Raw genomic sequence first — 19,145 nt, 5'->3', positions numbered from 1 at the left:
GCCCCCAGTGCGCCGGGTTCAGCCTGCGATTGCCAGGCCCAAAAACAGGCTGAATCGGCGAATTGCGGCATCGTGGGGGCGCGACTAGGGCATTTGTTTGGCGCTGGCACCGAAAAAGTCGCCTAGGGAGGCCTGTTGGGGGCGCGGCTGGAGATGCTCTCAGGACCATATCTTTGCCATTGGGTGCCCGGAACCCCTTCCGGTGTCCCGATACGTACCCGGTACCCTCGGAACACTTCCGGTGTCCGAATACTATCGTCCTATATATATATGAATCTTTACCTCTTGACCATTTTGAGACTCCTCGTCATGTCCATGATCACATCTAGGACTCCAAACAACATTTGGTCACCAAATCACATAACTCATATAATACAAAATCATCATCGAATGTTAAGCGTGCGGACCCTACCGGTTCGAGAAGTATGTAGACATGACCGAGAAACCTCTTCGGTCAATAACCAACAGAGGAACTTGGATGCTCATATTGGTTCCCACATATTCTACGAAGATCTTTATCGGTCATACCATCATGACAACATACGTTATTCCCTTTGTCATCGGTATGTTTCTTATCCGAGATTCGATCGTCGGTATCTTCATACCTAGTTCAATCTCGTTACCGACAAGTCTCTTTACTCATTCCGTAATGCATCATCCCACAACTAACTCATTAGTCACATTGCTTGCATGGCTTATTATGATGTGCATTATCGAGAGGGCCCACAGATACCTCTCCGATACTCGGAGTGACAAATCCTAATCTCGATCTATGCCAACCCAACAAAAACCTTCGGAGATACCTGTAGAGCATCTTTATAATCACCCAGTTACGTTGTGATGTTTGATAGCACACAAGGTATTCCTTCGATATCCGGGAGTTGCATAATGATACGTCTCCAACGTATCTATAATTTTTGATTGCTCCATGCTATTATATTGATTCTTTTGGATGGTATTGGGCTTTATTTTACACTTTTATATCGTTTTTGGGACTAACCTATTAACCGGAGGCCCCAACCCAAATTGTTGTTTTTTTTGCCTATTTTAGAGTTTCGCCGAAAAGGAATATCAAACGGAGTCCAAACGGAATGAAACCTTTGGGAACGTGATTTTCTCAACAAACGTGATCCAGGAGACTTGGAGTGGGCATCAAGAAACAATCGAGGAGGCCACAAGGCAGGGGGCGTGCCCTCCACCCTCGTGGTCCCCTCTTTGCTCCATCGACCTACTTCTTCCTCCTATATATATCCACGTACCCCCAAACATCCAGGAGTACCACGAAAACCTAATTCCACCGCCGCAACCTTCTGTACCCGAGATATCCCATCTTGGAGCCTTTTCCGGAGCTCCGCCGAAGGGGGCATTGATCACGGAGGGCCTCTACATCAACTCCATGGCCTCTCTGGTGATGTATGAGTAGTTTACTTCAGACCTTCGGGTCCATAGTTATTAGCTAGATGGCTTCTTCTCTCTCTTTGGATCTCAATACAAAGTTCTCCTCGATCTTCTTGGAGATCTATTCGATGTAATCTTCTTTTGCGGTGTGTTTGTCAAGATCCAATGAATTGTGGGTTTATGATCAAGTTTATCTATGAACAATATTTGAATCTCCTCTGAATTCTTTTATGTATGATTGGTTATCTTTGCAAGTCTCTTCAAATTATCAGTTTGGTTTGGCCTACTAGATTGATCTTTCTTGCAATGGGAGAAGTGCTTAGCTTTGGGTTCAATCTTGTGGTGTCCTTTCCCAGTGACAGCAGGGGCAGCAAGGCACGTATTGTATTGTTGCCATCGAGGATAAAAAGATGGGGTTTATATCATATTGCATGAGTTTATCCCTCTACATCATGTCATCTTACTTAAAGCATTACTCTATTCTTATGAACTTAATACTCTAGATGCATGCTGGATAGCAGTCGATGTGTGGAGTAATAGTAGTAGATGCAGAATCGTTTCGGTCTACTTGTCGTGGACGTGATGCCTATATACATGATCATACCTAGAAATTCTCATAACTATGCTCAATTCTATCAATTGCTCGAGAGTAATTCGTTTACCCACCGTAATACTTATGCTCTTGAGAGAAGCCACTAGTGAAACCTATGGCCCCCGGGTCTATCTTCCATCATATTAATCTTCCAACACTTAGATATTTCTATTTCCATTTATTTTACTTTGCATCTTTATTTCTCTTTATCATAAAAATACCAAAAATATCATCTTATCATATCTATCAGATCTCACTCTCGTAAGTGACCGTGAAGGGATTGACAACCCCTTTAATGCGTTGGTTGTGAGGTTCTTATTTGTTTGTGTAGGTGTGTGGGACTCGAGCATGATCTCCTACTGGATTGATACCTTGGTTCTCAAAAACTGAGGGAGATACTTACGCTACTTTAATGCATCACCTTTTCCTCTTCAAGGGAAAACCAACGTAGTGCTCAAGAGGTAGCAAGAAGGATTTCTGGCGCCATTGCCGGGGAGATTCATGCCAAGTCAAGTCAAGATTTGACTCCCGACAACGAGCCATTTCTGGCGCCGTTGCTAGGGAGTCTACGCACAAGTCAAGACATACCAAGTACCCATCACATACTCTTATCCCTCGCATTACATTATTTTCCATTTGCCTCTCGTTTTCCTCTCCCCCACTTCACCCTTGCCGTTTTATTCACCCTCTCTTTTCCGTTCGCCTCTTTTTTCTGCTTGTTTCTTGTTTGCTCGTGTGTTGGATTGCTTGCTTGTCACGATGGCTTAAGATAATACTAAATTGTGTGACTTTACCAATACCAACAACAATGATTTTCTTAGCACTCTGATTGCTCCTCTTATCGATGCTGAATCTTGTGAAATTAATGCTGCTTTGTTGAATCTTGTCATGAAAGATCCATTCGCCGGCCTTCCTAGTGAAGATGTCGCTACCCATCTAAATAGCTTTGTTGATTTGTGTGATATGCAAAAGAAGAAAGATGTGGACAATGATATTGTTAAATTGAAGCTATTGCCTTTTTCCCTTAGAGATCGTGCTAAAGCTAAAATAGTATTGATTCATGGAATAAGTGCAAAGATGCTTTTATCTCTAAGTATATTTCTCCCGCTAAAATCATCTCTCTTAGAAACTATATTATGAATTTTAAGCAACTTGATCATGAACATGTTGCACAAGCTTTGGAGAGGATGAAATTAATGATACGTAATTGCCCTACACATGGTTTGAATCTTTGGATGATTATACAAAAAATTTATGCCGAATTGAATTTTGCTTCTAGAAATCTTTTAGATTCGGCCGCGGGAGGCACATTTATGGAAATCACTTTAGGATAAGCTACTAAACTCCTAGACAATATTATGGTTAATTATTCTCAACGGCACATCGAAAGATCTACTAGTAAAAAAGTGCATGCGATAGAAGAAATTAATGTTTTGAGTGGAAAGATGGATGAACTTATGAAATTGTTTGCTAATAAGAGTGCTCCTACTGATCCTAATGATATGCCTTTGTCTACTTTGATGGAGAATAATAATGAATCTATGGATGTGAATTTTGTTAGTAGGAATAATTTTGGTAACAACGCGTATAGAGGTAATTTTAATTCTATGCCGTTTCCTAGTTTTCCTCTAATAATTATGGTAATTCCTACAACAATTCTTATGGAAATTTTAATAACATGCCCTCTGAATTTGAGACTAGTGTTAAGGAGTTTATGAATTCGCAAAAGAATTTCAATTCTTTGCTTGAAGAAAAATGCTTAAGGTTGATGAATTGGCTAGGAACGTTGATAGAATTTCTCTTGATGTTGATTCTTTGAAACTTAGATCTATTCCACCTAAGCATGATATCAATGAGTCTCTCAAAGCCATGAGAATTTCCATTGATGAGTGCAAAGAAAGAACCGCTAGGATGCGTGCTAAGAAAGATTGCTTTGTGAAAGCGTGTTCTTCTAGTTTCTATGAAAATAAAGATGAAGATCTAGAAGTTATTGATGTGTCTCCTATTAAATCTTTGTTTTGAAATATGAATCTTGATAATGATGGGACTGAATATGAGCCACCTTTACCTAGAAGGCGTTCCAAAAATTCGGAGTTTTTAGATCTTGATGCAAAATTTTGTAAAAGTGGGACTGAAGAGGTTAAAACTTTAAATAGCAATGAACCCACTATTTTGGATTTCAAGGAATTTAATTATGATAATTGCTCTTTGATAGATTGTATTTACTTGTTGCAATCCTTGGTAAATTCTCCTCATGCTTATAGTCAAAATAAAGCTTTTACTAAACATATCGTTGATGCTTTGATGCAATCTTATGAAGAAAAACTTGAGTTGGAAGTTTCTATCCCTAGAAAACTTTATGATGAGTGGGAACCTACAATAACAATTAAAATTAAAGATCATGAATGCTATGCTTTGTGTGATTTGGGTGCTAGTGTTTCCACGATTCCGAAAACTTTATGTGATTTGCTAGGATTCCGTGAATTCGATGATTGTTCTTTAAACTTGCACCTTGTGGATTCCACTATTAAGAAACCTATGAGAAGAATTAATGATGTTCTTATTGTTGCAAATAGGAACTATGTGCCCGTAGATTTCATTGTTCTTGATATAGATTGCAATCCTTCATGTCCTATTATTCTTGGTAGACCTTTCCTTAGAACGATTAGTGCAATTATTGATATGAAGGAAGGGAATATTAGATTCCCATTTCCGTTAAGGAAAGGCATGGAACACTTACCTAGAAAGAAAATTAAATTACTATATGAATCTATTATGAGATCCACTTATGGATTGCCTACCAAAGATGACAATACCTAGATCTATCCTTGCTTTTATGCCTAGCTTGGGGCGTTAAGCGATAGCGCTTGTTGGGAGGCAACCCAAATTTATTTTTATTCCTTGATTTTTGCTCCTGTTTAGTAATAAATAATTTATATAGCCTATGTTTTGGTTGTGTTTTTTGTGTTTAATTAGTGTTTGTGCCAAATAGAACCGTTGGGAAGACTTGGGGAAAGTCTTTTTGATCTTGCTGTAAAAAAACAGAAACTTTAGCGCTCACGAGAATTGCTGCCATTTTTATTTGGAGAGTGCTATTTAGTTAATTATTTTTGCACATGATTAATAGATAAATTACTCACGTCCATCAATTTATTTAAGAATTTGTGGGGCTCCAGAAGTTTGCGTTAGCTACAGATTACTATAGGCTGTTCTGTTTTTGAAAGATTCTATTTTTCGTGTGTTGTTTGCTTATTTTGATGAATCTATGGCTAGTAAAAGAGATTATAAACCATAGAGAAGTTGGAATACAGTAGGTTTAACACCAATATAAATAAAGAATGAGTTAATTACAGTACCTTGAAGTGGTGTTTTGTTTTCTTTCGCTAACGGAGCTCGCGAGATTTTCTATTTTGAGTTTTGTGTTGTGAAGTTTTCAAGTTTTGGGTAAAATCTCAATGGATTATGGAACAAGGAGTGGCAAGAGCCTAAGCTTGGGGATTCGCATGGCACCCCAAGGTAAAATTCAAGGACAGCAAAAAGCCAAAGCTTGGGGATGCCCCAGAAGGCATCCCCTCTTTTATCTTCGTCCATCGGTAACTTTACTTGGAGCTATATTTTTATTCACCACATGATATGTGTTTTGCTTGGAGCGTCTTGTATGATTTGAGTATTTTCTTTTTAGTTTACCACAATCATCATTTCTGTACACACCTTTTGAGAGAGACTCACATGATTTGAAATTTATTAGAATACTCTATGTGCTTCACTTATATCTTTTGAGCTATATAGTTTTTTCTCTTGTTCTTCACTTATATCTTTTAGAGCACGACAGTGGTTTTATTTTATAGAAATATTTGATCTCTCATGCTTAACTTATATTATTTTGAGAGTCCTTTAGAACAACATGGAAATTTGCTTTTAGGAATAACATAAAAACTTTTATAGAAGTGCATTGAATACTATGAGAAGTTTGATACTTGATAATTGTTTTGAGATATGGAGATGGTGATATTAGAGTCATGTTAGTTGAGTAGTTGTGAATTTGAGAAATACTTGTGTTGAAGTTTGTGATTCCCGTAGCATGCACGTATGGTGAACCGTTATGTGATGAAGTTGGAGCATGATTTATTTATTGATTGTCTTCCTTATGAGTGGCGGCCGGGGACGAGCGATGGTCTTTTCCTACCAATCTATCCCCCTAGGAGCATGCGCGTAATACTTTTTTTCGATAACTAATAGATTTTTGCAATAAGTATGTGAGTTCTTTATGACTAATGTTGAGTCCATGGATTATACGCACTCTCACCCTTCCACCATTGCTAGTCTCTCTAGTATCGCACAACTTTCGCCGGTACCTTAAACCCACCATATACCTTCCTCAAAATAGCCACCATACCTACCTATTATGACATTTCCATAGCCTTCCCGAGATATATTGCCATGCAACTTTCCACCGTTCCGTTATTATGACATGCTTCATCATTGTCATATTGCTTGCATGATCATGTAGTTGGCATCGTATTTGTGGCAAAGCCACCGTTCATAATTCTTCATACATGTCACTCATGCATCATTGCCCATCCCAGTACACCGCCGGAGGCATTCACATAGAGTCATATTTTGTTCTAAGTATTGAGTTGTAATTCTTGAGTTGTAAGTAAATAAAGTGTGATGATCATCATTATTAGAGCATTGTCCCAAGTGAGGAAAGGATGATGGAGACTATGATTCCCCCACAAGTTGGGATGAGACTCCGGATGAAAAAAAAGAAAAAAAGGCCAAAAAAGAGAAAAGGCCCAAATAAAAAATGAATGAGAGAAAAAGAGAGAAGGGACAATGCTACTATCCTTTTTCCACACTTGTGCTTCAAAGTAGCACCATGATCTTCATGATAGAGAGTCTCCTATGATATCACTTTCATATACTAGTGGGAATTTCCCATTATAGAACTTGGCTTGTATATTCCAATGATGGGCTTCCTCAAAATGCCCTAGGTCTTCATGAGCAAGCGAGTTGGATGCACACCCAGTTAGTTTCTTTTGTTGAGCTTTCATATACTTATAGCTCTAGTGCATCCGTTGCATGGCAATCCCTACTCACTCACATCAATATCTATTGATGGGCATCTCCATAGCTCGTTGATACGCCTAGTTGATGTGAGACTATCTTCTCCTTTTTGTCTTCTCCACTACCACCATTCTATTCCATATATAGTGATATATCCATGGCTCACGCTCATATATTGCGTGAAGATTGAAAAATTTTGAGAACATCAAAAGTATGAAACAATTGCTTGGCTTGTCATCGGGGTTGTGCATGATTTAAATATTTTTGTGGTGAAGATAGAGCATAGCCAGACTATATGATTTTGTAGGGATAACTTTATTTGGCCATCTTATTTTGAGAAGACATGATTGCTTAGTTAGTATGCTTGAAGTATTATTATTTCTATGTCAATATTAAACTTTTATCTTGAATCTTTCGGATCTGAACATTCATGCCACAATAAAGAAAAATTACATTGAGAAATATGTTAGAAAGCATTCCACATCAAAAATTCTTCTTTTATCATTTACCTACTCGAGGACGAGCAGGAATTAACCTTGGGGATGCTTGATACGTCTCCAACGTATCTATAATTTTTGATTGCTCCATGCTATTATATTATCTGTTTTGGATGTTAATGGGCTTTATTTTACACTTTTATATCATTTTTGGAACTAACCTATTAACCGGAGGCCTAATCCAAATTGCTGTTTTTTTGCCTATTTTAGAGTTTCGCCGGAAAGGAATATCAAACAGAGTCCAAACGGAATGAAGCCTTCGGGAACGTGATTTTCCCAACAAACGTGATTCAGGAGACTTGGAGTGGGCGTCAAGAAACAATCGAGGAGGCCACGAGGCAGGGGGGCGCGCCCACCCCCCTGGGCACGCCCTCCACCCTCATGGGCCCCTCGTTGCTCCACCGACCTACTTCTTCCTCCTATATATATCCACGTACCCCCCAAACATCCAGGAGCACCATGAAAACCTAATTCCACTGCCGCAACCTTCTGTACCCGAGAGATCCCATCTTGGGGCCTTTTCCGGAGCTCCGCCGGAGGGGGCATTGATCACGGAGGGCCTCTACATCAACTCCATGGCCGCTTCGGTGATGTGTGAGTAGTTTACTTCAGACCTCCGGGTCCATAGTTATTAGCTAGATGGCTTCTTCTCTCTCTTTGGATCTCAATACAAAGTTCTCCTCGATCTTCTTGGAGATCTATTCGATGTAATCTTCTTTTGCGGTGTGTTTGTCAAGATCCGATGAATTGTGGGTTATGATCAAGTTTATCTATGAACAATATTTGAATCTCCTCTGAATTCTTTTATGTATGATTGGTTATCTTTGCAAGTCTCTTCGAATTATCAGTTTGGTTTGGCCTACTAGATTGATCTTTCTTGCAATGGGAGAAGTGCTTAGCTTTGGGTTCAATCTTGTGGTGTCCTTTCCCAGTGACAGCAGGGGCAACAAGGCACGTATTGTATTGTTGCCATCGAGGATAAAAAGATGGGGTTCATATCATATTGCATGAGTTTAGCCCTCTACATCATGTCATCTTACTTAAAGCGTTACCCTGTTCTTATGAACTTAATACTCTAGATGCATGCTGGATAGCGGTCGATGTGTGGAGTAATAGTAGTAGATGCAGAATCGTTTCGGTCTACTTGTCGCAGACGTGATGCCTATATACATGATCATACCTAGAAACTCTCATAACTATGCTCAATTCTATCAATTGCTCGAGAGTAATTCGTTTACCCACCGTAATACTTATGCTCCTGAGAGAAGCCACTAGTGAAACCTATGGCCCCCGGGTCTATCTTCCATCATATTAATCTTCCAACACTTAGCTATTTCTATTGCCGTTTATTTTACTTTGCATCTTTATTTCTCTTTGTCATAAAAATACCAAAAATCTTATCTTATCATATCTATCAGATCTCACTCTCGTAAGTGACCGTGAAGGGATTGACAACCCCTTTATCACGTTGGTTGCGAGGTTCTTATCTGTTTGTGTAGGTGCGTGGGACTCGAGCGTGATCTCCTACTGGATTGATACCTTGGTTCCCAACAACTGAGGTAAATACTTACGCTACTTTACTACATCACCCTTTCCTTTTCAAGGGAAAACCAACGCAGTGCCGAAGAGGTAGCACATAATCTCATAGTCAAAGAAATATGTATAAGTCATGAAGAAAGCAATAGCAATAAAACTTAACGGTCATTATGCTAAGCTAACGGATGGATCTTGTCCATCACATCATTCTCCTAATGATGTGATCCGTTAATGAAATGAAAACACATGTCTATGGTTAGGAAACATAACCATCTTTGATCAATGAGCTAGTCTAGTAGAGGCTTACTAGGGACACAGTGTTTTGTCTATGTATCCACACATGTATCAAGTTTACGGTTAATACAATTCTAGCATGAATAATAAACATTTATCATGATATAAGGAAATATAAATAACAACTTTATTATTGCCTCTAGGGCATATTTCCTTCAGTCCCCCACTTGCACTAGAGTTAATAATCTAGTTCACATCTCCATGTGATTTAACACTAATAGTTCACATCACCATGTGATTAACACCCATAGTTCACATCGCTATGTGACCAACACCCAAAGGGTTTACTAGAGTCAGCAATCTAGTTCACATCGCCATCTGATTAACACCCAAAGAGTACAAAGGTGTGATCATGTTTTGCTTGTGAGAGAGTTTTAGTCAATGGGTCTGCCACATTCAGATCTATATGTATTTTGCAAATTTCTATGTCTACAATGCTCTGCACGGAGCTACTCTAGCTAATTGGTCCCACTTTCAATATGTACCCAGATCGAGACTCGGAGTCATCTGGATTAGTGTCAAAACTTGCATCGACGTAACTCTTTATGACGAACTCTTTATCACCTCCATAACCGAGAAATATTTCCTTAGTCCTCTTAGGTAACTAAGGATAACTTTGACCGTTATCTAGGTGTCACTCATCCAACGGTCAAGATGGGCCTATGATATGTTGACACATGGACTGGCCCAAAAGTGGCCCACAAAGTTTAAATGGGCCGGCCCAACCGAAGGCCCATAAGATTTAGCGGACCATAATGGGCCGACACAACTAAAGGCCCACAAAATTTAGCGGACCATAATGGGCCGGCCCAGCTAAAGGCCCACACGATTTTGCAGACCATAATGGGCCGGCCCAATTAAAGGCCCACAAGATTTTGCGGACCATAATGGGTCGGCCCAGCTAAAGGCCCACAAGATTCTGCACACCATAATGGGCCGGCCCAGCTAAAGGCCCAACATTCTCTACCAAATCGGCCCGTCAACGGCCTGTCCTAAACTTGTCATCAACGCGGCCCATGGTCACTTCTGGCCCGTTAACAGTCCACTAAGTAATCGGGACGAATTATGGCCCGGTGTATTTCCGGCCTGTTAAAGGTCCGACTTCATTTGGGCCCATTTACAAGCCATCAAAACTTTCGGCCCATAAATGACCGTGAAGGATTTGGGTCATATTCGGCCATGTCTGACATTCGGCCTGTTAGAGGCCCACTATAGCTTTGGGCCACTTTCGGCCTGTTGTCATTTTTGGCCTGTTAACGCCAGACGTAAACCATGGGCCATATGTGGCCCAACATCATATCAGGACCATTAACGACCCATATAAAAATGACGATAATCTAGCCTGACCGAAGTTCCGGCCTGTTAAAGGCCCGTGTATTAGGTCGGCGCATTTACGACCCGTCCGAATTTTGGCCTGTCAAAGATCCGCATCGTAAATGGGCCACCATTTCGGCCTGCTAAGTCCAGTGGGTTATTTGGCACAATCAGGGCCCAATCTCACTTTCGGTCTATTAAAGGCCCATGTTTTTATGGGCTCGAGATATTTACACCTGTAAACGGCCAATTTTTACCGAGGGCCCAAATTATGTTTAGGCCTGTTAAAGGCCCACTACGGGCATAGGCCTACCAGAAAAATATGAAAGCTTATGCTGATTTAGGCCCAAATATTTTTAGTGGGCTACATGCCAATTTCGGCCCGTAATCATTTTTAGCCCAATTGGAATGGGCCCGACGAATGTTGGCATGTTGGGCTACTACGAAGCTTTCGGCCGAATACATTACTAAGATAAACCTACACTATACAAAAATAGCGTCGTAATTACTAAAGCCTGAGGCAGCATCATAAATGTTGTATCACAACAAAATAAATTCCAACCATACAACAAAAGGCATGTTGGCATAAAGTTTACAGTCCTTCCAGACAAAAGCACCATCAGATGTATAGAAGCACAGATCATTTGACCTGAGTGCTAATGTTTCAGGCTGTAGAATCTGATGGAGCAGCACGATCTCCACCTTTTTTCCACCATTGCTCTTGAACAACGAAGCGAATGTCTGATAGTCTGGTTTCAAAACCATTCATATCTTGACGACATTTCTCAACCACTATTCTTGTTTCCGAAACAACGTCCATTAGGGATTGGACTTGTGTCTGGAGCACAGATATATCACTCTGTCTAGCAGGAAGATTTTGTTCAGTAGGCGATTTGGACGAGGTTACCTTGACAACCAACCCAGAATTACGCAGGAAGGTGCTTTTTGCACTGTTAGTGGAGAGATACTGACGCACTGCAGCAAGAGGTGACATTGTGCCTGTAGTAGCCTCGTCACCTTCAGGTGGTTGTGGCTGTTCAATCATTTGTTCCATAGCTTCCTGAAAGTTTGAACTTGTAGATTAGTGTACCAGATAAAATACTAATGAGACAAAAACAAACAAAGTAGGTTAAACGTTTATACATAACTTATTTTGGTGAACAACTGTAATACATTAGCATGTATTGTAGTGCCAACTACATAATAAAATCACTTCCAGAACATATGTCCATGTAGCATGCCTACTTCATTGTCTATTTCCTCACATTCGTTGACATCTAAGGATAAAGATACATGGTTTAAAGTAGGATGAACATAGTATGACATCATTCATATCATGGGCAAACAGATATAAAACAAACATGCTATTTTATCATTGTGTGCGCACGTGAACATAATAACTATATTACAGATCAAGACCAAAAGAATATCCTTCATCTCTTTTAAACCATGTAAGGTGAAATGATACGTTAAGACAACTGTGAATAAAAGTGAACAGAGTAACTGACATTGGCTGCAAACCAAGTAGTTAAATGAACACATCACAGTACCAATCAGTTCAAGGCAGGAGGAGTAAGGACTTACAACATCGGCTTGAACTGGTGTGCTCATGCCCTTCATCTTACTGGTGTGGCAATCCTTGAAGATTTGCACTGCATTCGGTTCAGGTTCTTTTTGGTCCGCACGGGCTTTCCTTTATATTTGGAACAAGTCAATATAGATACGATAATATGGCACCAAAAAAAGAAGGAAGTAGCAGCTATTTATAAGAGCCTCGCAGTGTGCAATATAGCTACGAGATCCTGTTGTCTATTGGAATTTCACTTTAGAATGGTTGGTTTTGTTCTTCAAACAGTTAGCCTAGAAGAAGATACACTTGTAAGGCACATACATAAATACAAGTTCAATATGTGGTCTGATCAAATACATATAGCCTACCTGATACTTTGGATCAGACCAGTGTTTAACGAGGGTTGTCCAGTCTTCATCTGTAATATATTCCACTGGAGATGTTTGGGCGATTTCATTGTTAGCCTTGCCTTCAAAGTGAGATTTTCTAAGGTGGTACCGATACTGTCGCAGAGCAGACTGAAAAACATGAGTGCATACTTGTTTAGTTGCATCATCTTTCGGATCCAACTTGAACCTCATTTGTTGAAAAAAGAATGTGAGTCTTATTAGGAGGAAGCTAGAAAGTATGGGACAGAGCAAGACAATATTACTAATTGTGATGAATAACATTACTTACGGATAAATGGTCAAGGAAGGTGTTGAACTGGGTATTGTCTTTCTCATTCCTGTACTGGATCCACGTTGGGAGGATACGTGCATGACACCTAACGACAACTGCTGCCTCTGATACTAACTTGGCTGACTCTGTAGCATCACGTGGCCTTTTTAAACCTGCCTCAAAATGGATCTCCATTCTTCCTCCTTTAGATTTTGTTAATCTGTTAAGCATTATCCCTGATGTCTGTTTCTGCTTGCGCCGTGGTGCTAGTTCAACAACGAATATGGAAAGTGTTAGTGTACATCAAACTGTGAGAGTACATATAAAGGAGCATGCAACTGCAACTTTACTCAATCAGGTACTGTCTTGGTGTTGATGCTCATGAGGTTCATCTGATCTTGCCAAGTCCTGTTGTGTCAGCAGTGCTTCGGAAGTAGTGTTAGGTGTGAAGGCAGCTTGGGAACTGGCCAGTTCCGGAGCAAACGAACGAGTAACTAGTTGAGATCCTGGTACAGTTGAAGCGGATGCTACAGCTGGTGGAGCAGGTGATACTGTGTTTGTAGATTTAGCCAGTGGACTTGGACCTTCTACTGCACTATAAGTACCAGCAGAATCTCGACGGCAGAACCTTTTCCGTTTCACCCGACGAGTAACAACACTCCCTACTATATTATTTTCCTTGCTCTTTTTTGACTTTGCCATGTCAAGCTGTACCCACAACACAAAAGAATAAAATCACTCTTTAGAACTCATTGATGCATGATACAGACAAGCAATACTTTGATGTAAGACAACCATATGAGGATGGAATATGTAAGAAAAACAAGACGGCATGACATATTCATAGCTACGATGTGCAAACTAAGCAGAAGGATTTTCAAGAAAATAGAAGTAATGCAAGCTAGACACCGTATGAAAGATGCAACCAATATTACTCTGCCAAGTTAAAAGTGTCTTGTCATAAGTGGCAATTCGAAAAATTAGAAGCAGTACAACATAGAAATCAATGCAAGATGCAACCACTATCAAACTGCCATGTTAAAAGCGTCCAATCATGAGTGACTGATGCGGGATACACAACAGCAGTACTTTGATGTAAGAACATGGTATGATAGATAGATGCAGTGTATTCTAGACACAGAAAGCCATGTCATATGCACATATATAACGTATAAACTCAGCAGGTGCAATTTAATCAAAATAGAAGAAATACAGGCTACAACATATGCAACATGAAACCAATTATCACACTATCAACTTAGAGCAAGCACCTGCGATGGTGGAGTACGGAAGATGAACTCATCATGTAGACTTGGGACTTCAATTTCATTAGCAGTAGCAGTGGCAAATCTAGAGAGTCTCTATTTGCATCGGTGCGGTGGACCACCAACATCCCCTAACTTACTCTTTTCCTTCCTATTTTCTGATATTGCCTTATGAAGTCAAAACCACAAGAAGATGAATAAAATTAGCTCTGCATAACTAGTTGATGCATGATATAGACGAACACTACTTTGATGTAAGGCAAGCGCGGGATAGGAGGATGGAATATATACAAAAAAGACAACATTTCATATTCACACGTACGATAGGAGGATGGAATACGTATGAAAAAACAGTAAGAGGAAGACATTTCAACAAAATTAGAATAAATGAAAGCTAGGCACCATATGAACATGCAACCAATATCACTCTATCACGTAAAAAGTGTCTTGTCGTAAGTGCCATTTCAAGAAATTAGAAGCAGTACAAGCTAGAAAACAATGCAAGATGCAACCTAATCACAGTCCCAAGTTAAATGTGTCTTATGGGTAAGTGATCGTCGCAGGTATAAGTTGTAAGCTACGCAGATGCAATTCAACATAATCAGAAGCAATACAAACTAGACATCATATGGAAAACGCAACCACGTATAACAGTTCCAAGTAAGAGCAAGCACCTGTGATGGTGGAGTAGGGGAGATGTGCTCATCATGTACACGTATGTTCTAGAAACAGGAACACGTGTCATATTCACAGGCATTATGTGTAAAGTAAGCAGATACAATTCAAGTTAGAAGCAATACAAGCTAGACATCATACGCAACATGCAACCACATATAATAGTGTCAAGTTAGAGCAAGCACCTGTGATGGTGGAGTAGGGGAGATGTGCTCATCATCTACACAGCTATGTTGACTGTCCAACCTTGTGTTGTCTTGCGAATATTGTTGGGAGGATGGAGGAGTAGAATCTGTAGAGACCCCCTGTTTGAGTTGCTCCTAAGGATCACCATCATCCACTATCGGACTAATTTCCTTCAGCTGTAATGATTTTGCATTCTGAAGTCAAACCGATAAGAAAAAGGAATAAAATTCGCTCTTCAGAACTCATTCGTGCATGATACTGATGAACACTACTCGGATGAAAGGCAAACACATGATGCGAGGATGGAATATGTATGAAAAACAGGATGGTGTGACATATTCACACCTATGATGTGGTAACTAAGCATAAGTCATTTCAACAAATTAGAAGCACTACAAGCTAGACACCATATGAAAGATGCAACCAATATCACTCTGCCAAGTTCAAACTGTATGGCGTTTCAACAAATTAGAAGCAATACATGCTAGAAATCATATGCAAGACACAACCAATATCATAGTGGCGACTTAAAGGTGCCTTATCATAAGTGACTGATGCGGGATATGCAAGAATAGTAGTCTGATGTAGAAACAGGAACACATGTCATATTCACAGGCATTATGTGTAAAGTAAGCAGATGCAATTCAACAAAGTTAGAAGCAATACAAGCTAGACATCATACGCAACATGCAACCACATATAATAGTGCCAAGTTAGAGCAAGCACCTATGATGGTGGAGTAGGGGAGATGTGCTCATCATCTACACAGCTACTTTGATTGTCTAGCCTTGCGTTGTCTTGCGAATCTTGTTGGGAGGATGGCAGAGTAGAATTTGTAGAGAACCTCCGTTTCAGTTGCTCGGAAGGACCACCATCATCCAATGCCTTGCCAATTTCCTTTAGCTTTATTGATTTTGCATTGTGAGGTCATACCGACAAGAAAAAGGAATATCATTCGCTCTTCAGAACTCATTCATGCATGAAACTGACGAACACTACTCTGATGAAAGGCAAAGTCATGATACAGGGATGGAATATGTACGAAAAAAATGGATACTGACACCATATGGAAGGTGCAATCAATATCACTCTGCCAAGTTAAAACTGTCTCATCATAGGTGGCGTTCATCAAACTAGAAGCAACACATGCTAGAAATCATATTCAAGACGCAAACCAACATCACACTGCCAACTTAAAGGTGTCCCATCATAAGTGACTGATGCAGGATACACAAGAAGAGTAGTTTCATGTAAGAACATGGTGTGATAGACAGATATAGTATGTACCAAAAATAGGAAAGCGTGTCATATTCACATGTATCATGTGTAAGCTAAGAAGATGCAGTTTACACTAATTAGGAGCAATACAAGCTAGACACCATATGCAACATGCAACCAGATATCACACTGCCAAGTTAGAGCAAGCACCTTGGATGGTGGAGTAGGGGAGCAGAGACTTGGACCTTGTAATGCACTATCAGTACAAGGAGAATCGGTAGAGATGCTCCGTTTACGTTGCTGCAGAGGACCACCATCATCGCCTTCCTTACTATTTTCCTTCCTCTTTCTTGATTTTGCCTTGTCAAGTCAAACCCACAAGAAAAAGGAATAAAATTTGCTCTTCAGAACTCATTGATGCATGATACTAACGGACACTACTTTCATGTAAGGCAGCCGCATGATAGGAGGATGGAATATGTATGAAAACAGGACGGCGTGACATATTGACATGTATGATGTATAAAGTGTAAACTAAGCACAAGGTGCTTGAACTTGTTAGAATCGATGCAAGCTAGAAACCATATGAAAGATGAAACCAATATCACTCTGCCAAATTAAAAGGGTGCCCTAACAAATGTATTTGACCAAATTAGAAGCAATACATGGCAACAGGCTAGAAATAATATGCAATATGCAACGAATAAAGGTGACTCATCATAAGTGATTGATGCAAGATACACAAGAGAGGTAGTTTCATGTAAGAACAAGGTTAACACATAGATGTAGTGTGTACCAAAAATAGGAAGGCATGTCATATTCACAGGTATAGTGTGTAAATTAAGAAGATGCAATTTACCCTAATTAGAAGCATTACAAGCTAGACACTGTATGCAACATGCAACCACATATCACACTGCGAAGTTAGAGCAAGCACCTGTGATGGTGGTGTAGGGGAAGTGCGGTCTTCAGGTACATAGCTACGTTCAATATCTTCATTTAGGCTTGCTATTTCTTGAGAATCATGTGGAGAGGATGAAATTGCATTCTTTATAAGAGTATTGCGTCTCATATTAACCCACGCGCGTGACTGTCTCATCATAAGCGATAGACGCAGGATACACAAGAACAGTAGTTTGATGTAAGAACATGGTGTGATAGGCAGATGTAGTATGTACCAAAAACATGAAGGCGTGTCATATTCACATGTATAATGTGTAAGCTAAGGAGATGCAATTTAACAAATTAGGAGCATTGATGAGGGATACACAAGAAAAGTAGTTTGATGTAAGAACATGGTTAATAGAAAGACGTAGTATGTACCAAAAACAAGAAGACATGTCATATTCACAGGTATAATGTGTTACCCTAATTAGAAGCATTACAAGGTAGACACCATATGCCACATGCAACCACATATCACACTGCCAAGTAAGAGCAAGCACCTACGATGGTGGTGTGGGGGAATTGCGGTGATCAACTAGAGAGCTACATTGACTATCTTCATTTAGCCTTGCTGTTTCTTGAGAATCATGTGGGGAGGATGACACTGCACTCTTTAAACGAGTAGGGCGTCTCACAGTAACCCACTCGGGTGACTGTCTCATCATAAGTGATTGACGAGGGATACAAAAGAGCATTAGTTTGATGTACGAACATGGTTAATAGACATATGTAGTATGTATCAAAAACAGGAAGGCATGTCATTATCAAAGGTATATAGTGTAAAGTAAGCAGATGCAATTTAACCAAATTGGAAGCAATACAATCTAGACACCATATGCAACATGCAACCACATTTGACAGTGCGAAGTTAAAGCAAGCACCTGAGATGGTTGTGTGTGGCAATTGAGATCATCAACTGCAGAGCTACGTTTACTGTCTCCAACTACTGACACTGCACCCATTAGAGCGCTGAAACGCTTAGTGCTTATCTTCAAATTATGCTGGAGCGACTTCTGTCTTTTCTTTTCTGCATTCATCAACACCGCGTCAGAGTCTGAAATACCCATGCATAAAAAACAATAGTGTGAGTATGGGTGAAGTGTGTGCACAATTAGTACAGTGTAAAGGTAGCAGATAGCAGGTCGGTGAGAAATAAATGATGGGAGACATATGATAGCTCTACAAAATGCATGGCACACTAAATTACTACAGGATTCTATGAAAACAATAGTCGACTAAAAGCAAATAGGTCAGTCCATTTTTTCTGCACCGTCCGATGTACAAAGAACGGGCAGATCGCCTTCATCTACCTCCAGCCAGTCAGTGTTGACGATCTTCCTCGAAACGCCAGCGACCACCGGCCTAGTTCGTCCCCTGCCTGCGCCCCCCTCGACCTCACCTCATCGCCGTGTTTGGCACCGCCCCCCCGACCATCCATTCAAGCCCCGCCGACCTCCAGATCGGGCGCAAGCAGCTCCTGCTCCCACACCCCTATGATAGACACCCATGGGCCGCTTCCCTGGGGAACATGCGGACTAGGTGCTCCGCGCGCCTAAGCGGGTGCTGCTTCTTTTAATTGTGGTTAGACTGACCCTGAATTGAAATCCAGGCAGTCTACTGACCTCTAGCAAAGGTGAAATAGTAAAAGGGAGGAAACCTTGTGCATTTAGTATCACGAAGAAGATGCAGTAAGAAGCGCTCAACTAGTTTCTTTCGTGGGATGAATACGGTGTGAGCGGAGACGTAAGATTTGCACGAATAAGGGAAGAGGAGTACCTCTTTCTGCTGGCAGTGCTGTGTCCTCCTTCTGTTTTTCCGACGATCTTCTTGTTGTTCGCCAGAAACCAGAAGTTGTGGAGGACGGTGCAGCCTCGGACGAACCCATGGCCAAGTTGTTGAGTGTGGTGCGGTGGCCGTCTGTCAGCGGC

The sequence above is a fragment of the Triticum dicoccoides genome, chromosome 2A, assembly GCF_002162155.2.
Source record: "Triticum dicoccoides isolate Atlit2015 ecotype Zavitan chromosome 2A, WEW_v2.0, whole genome shotgun sequence".
Lineage (NCBI taxonomy): Eukaryota > Viridiplantae > Streptophyta > Magnoliopsida > Poales > Poaceae > Triticum > Triticum dicoccoides.
This window is presented reverse-complemented; position numbering follows the sequence as displayed.